Source organism: Scomber scombrus, chromosome 4 (genome assembly GCF_963691925.1).
Source record: "Scomber scombrus chromosome 4, fScoSco1.1, whole genome shotgun sequence".
Lineage (NCBI taxonomy): Eukaryota > Metazoa > Chordata > Actinopteri > Scombriformes > Scombridae > Scomber > Scomber scombrus.
In genome coordinates, this window is record NC_084973.1 from 17,443,312 (window position 1) to 17,447,482 (window position 4,171).

General features: G+C 44.6%; 1 pseudogene; it reads left to right on the forward strand.

Annotated features, from left to right (window-relative positions):
* The first annotated feature begins 1,955 nt into the window (after window positions 1–1,955).
* Window positions 1,956–3,844, forward strand: LOC133979346 (uncharacterized; annotated as a pseudogene).
* Window positions 3,845–4,171: the final 327 nt, after the last annotated feature.

Genomic DNA, 4,171 nt, shown 5'->3' on the forward strand with positions numbered 1-4,171 from the left:
TGCATGGAGAAATAGACTTGAAATACTCATAGTGACAGAAAAATCAAGAGGTAAGTTATGCATAAAGTCATGCATTATTGAACAGCAGCATTTCAAAGGTGGAGAAATGCTATTCAGAAGAGCCCAAATAATTTCTTTGAGCGCCAGTTACTGTACTGTGCTTTCAGCTGAAAAAGAGAATGGAAAAGAAGATGGAAAAGGAGAATATATATATATATATATATATATATATATATATATATATATATATATATATATATATATATATATATATATATATATATATATGCAATGGCAAGACAGAAAGAGAAAGTGAGAGAAATGTGATATTCCCTCTCTGTGTGTCAGGCTCACTGGTGTGTGACATGTCCGTCTCAGTGGGGACTTCCTGCCTCTCCCCCCCTATTTGTTGTTTTTTTTTCTTTCCATCACACTATCTACTTCTTCCCCACCCTCTGCTATTGCTCTGTTCCTCCTTCCTTCACTGCCTTGTAGTTGCTCAACCTTGTCATATCTCCTTTTTCTTTGCCCTCACATACATAAATACCACCTCCTACCTCCCACAGTTCACACACACGCACACACACACACACACACACACACACACACACACACACACACACACACACACACACACACACACACACACGCCAAATCCCTTTCCACTTATCCTTTGTGCACTCTAAATCGGCTTTAATGTTTCTTTAATGTTGTATTCATCTTTGCAGTATATTTATCTTTCATTGTGATCCAGATTGTCCTTATGGGAAAGGTGTGTTTACCACAACAGGTGGTGGTCTGTCATCACTTGATTGTGACACAGTTGCTATGTTCACACTGAACAGTCAGGTGAATCTTTCAAATGTCACAAAATTATGCATTTATGTAAGCTGAATTCAAGCAGTTAGATAAATGGTGTTTTGACACTGTAAAACCTTTGAATTTATCCATTTTTAATTGACAAAACACTTCACCTTTTGCAAGCATGAGGGAGATTTATTTTAGTGGAATGTTCTCATTTTGTTCTGCCTTGAAAACAAAATACAAAAACTTACATTTGTGGTATCACTAAGCAATTTAAGGGTTAAAATATTAGCAGATCCTGTGCTGTGTGCAGTATGAAAATGCTTTTTACATCACAAAAAAGTGTGCAGGTGTGCCACAACACCCCGTAACTATTTAAGGATGATGTGATTAACTAAATCCTCTTCAACTTGCATGGAAAACAATTAATTCTAGCTGTCTACCGCCCCAGGCTTTAGCAGTTCTTTCAGACAAAGTGGAAGCCTCTCCACAGGTTTACTTAGACTTACCAAAAAAAAAAAAAAAGCAACGATAGTTTGTCTGCTACCTTTTGGCTTGGAAAAAAAAAGAAAGCTGAATAGAAATTATAACCAAATTAAACAAGGGAGAGACCAATATTTAAAAAAAGGATCCATCTCAGCTATAGCATTTTAAACCAAGACAATCATCCAACAATCAGTTAATGGAGGTACACGAAAGAACCATATGAAATCAAATCCTTACACTGCCATGTTATGTATCAAACATAATTTTGACATATCAGAAAATAAGTGTCAGTTAGCCAATGTTATGTTCATATAAACTTGCAAGTCAGGAAGAGGATTTGCAGGTCCAGGAGATAAATCTTTTCTAATGAAACAATCAAGCAGTATAGTTTTGTGATTGCCATTGTGGGAAAATCTGAAGTGAAAATGTGTGTCTTATCATGAAACACCATTGGGCCAAATGTGCAGTGTTGCAATGCTATCACTGAGCACCGTCAATCACCACTAACTGGCCAGCTTGACAGCTACATCATAAATCAGAGAGGCAAGTCTTCTGAAGAGTCACTCACTATCAGGGCCATACAAACAGCTCCCCTCTCTGTGGTGACGGAAGACTGATTGTGGAAATGAGAAATGAGTTTCTCAAGGTTAAATACACATTGTGAGATGAGTGTTTACACTCCCATCAAAGAGTGGAAGGTAGAGAAGTTAGTGACTACAAAGTCTGATTTTTCATATGTGTCTAGTATTAATATGGTTATGTTGGATCGAGTGGAGAGAAATCAGATATCAACGTATTTATTGTTTAGCTTTATACCTTTATTATAACATTATAGTCAAATGTTTTAGGGAGGTGAGGCTACTCAGTGTGGGAAAAACTTACCTGCAAAGAATATGGAAGGCTCTGAAACATCTAGCAGACAAGTATATTTCTCACATTGGTTATTTAGCTCGAGAAGCTCGTGGGGTGGGCCCGGATGCGTTTTAAACCCATCAAATCCAGATCAATGGTGCTGAGAAAAGGGAAGGTGGAGGACAAGTTGCGGTTCACCATCACAGGCACAGCCATCCCAACCATCACAGAGAAACCAGTCAAGAGCCTGGGGAAGGTTTATGACTGCTCTCTCAGAGACACTACATCTATTCAGTCAACCTGCACTGAGTTGGATGGCTGGCTGAAATCCGTGGACAAGTCTGGCCTCCCTGGGAAGTTTAAAGCCTGGGTCTACCAACATGGCATTCTTCCCAGGATCCTATGGCCCCTCCTGGTCTATGCTGTCCCTATCTCGACAGTTGAGACCTTGGAGAGAAGGGTCAGCAACCACCTCAGGAGATGTCTTGGCCTACCAAGGAGCCTGAGCAGCATCGCTCTCTACGGAAATTCAAACAAACTGCAACTCCCTTTCAAATCCCTGGAGGAGGAATTTAAAGTATCGAGAGCCAGAGAAGTGGTTCAGTACAGGGACTCAAGTGACCCGAAGGTGGCTAAGGCAGGGATCCAAGTGAGGACTGGCAGGAAATGGAAGGCAGAGGATGCAGTTCGAGAGGCTGATGCAAGGCTGCGCCAAAGGAGCCTGGTGGGAGTGGTCACACGAGGCCGAGCAGGGCTAGGTTCCTTTCCAACTCCCCAAATCAACACCAGGGGGAAGGAAGGGCGGCACCTTGTCCAGGAGGAGGTGAGAGCAGCAGTGGAAGAGACGAGAACCTGCAAGGCAGTGGGGATGAAGCAACAGGGAGCTTGGACGAGATGGGAGAACGCGGTCGAGAGGAAAGTGACCTGGGCAGAGCTGTGGAAATCTGAGCCTCACCGCCTTAAATTCCTAATCCAGGCAGTGTATGACGTGCTTCCGAGCCCATCTAACCTGCACACATGGGGCATAGCAGGGACACCAGCATGCCCACTGTGCTCCAAGTGAGGAACCCTGGAACACATTTTCAGCTGCTGCACAAGGGCACTTGGAGATGGACGGTACAGGTGGAGGCATGACTAAGTGCTTAAGGCCATTGCGGAAGCCATCAGCACAGGCCTGGAGTGGGCAAAGCAGTTCCGTCCCTCCAAGAAATCCATCACCTTCGTCAGAGCTGGAGACAACCCAACTCCAGTCAGACGAACAACATCTGCAGGCATTCTCATGTCTGCAAGAGACTGGCAGTTGTTGGTGGATCTCGAACACCAGCTAAAGTTCCCCAGCCATATTGCTGTCACCACTCTGCGACCAGACATAGTTCTTGTCTCGGAGTCCACCAAGCAAGCAGTGCTGCTGGAGCTGACAGTCCCGTGGGAAGACCGCCTGGAAGAAGCCTTTGAAAGGAAGCTCTCCAAATACTCGGGACTGGTCAGCGACTGCCAGCAGGCTGGCTGGAGAGCAAGGTGTTTCCCTGTGGAGGTTGGATGCAGGGGTTTCGCAGCCCGATCATTGGCCAGAGCCTTCAGTAGCTTAGGCATCGAGGGAGAGAGAAAGAGGAGAGCCATCCGCAGCACCACCGAAGCGGCAGAAAGAGCCTCAAGATGGCTTTGGCTCAAAAGAGGGGAGCCATGGAGAAATGGTAGTTAGCTAGCCGTCTGGACGCAAGCTGGGGTCTGATCAGCCCTGGCTGGGTCACCTGGAGGAGGGCGTATGATGTTGAAAGACCCAAAACGCCCTATGAGCCCAGGAACATCACTGAGGATGCGTCCAGACTAGGCATCAGTAGATGTATGTACACAGCAGACATCTGCTGTTGCCTTGTCAATGTTCCTCATCTGCCTGACAAGTCTATGAAAAGGTCAGTTTGCTGAAATAAAAAAAATCACTTGAACACACACTTTGATCACCACTCCCTATGAGTTTAGACTCTCAAGCAATGCCTTTGTTGAGGATTTGCTGCCTCTTTGGGAAGGA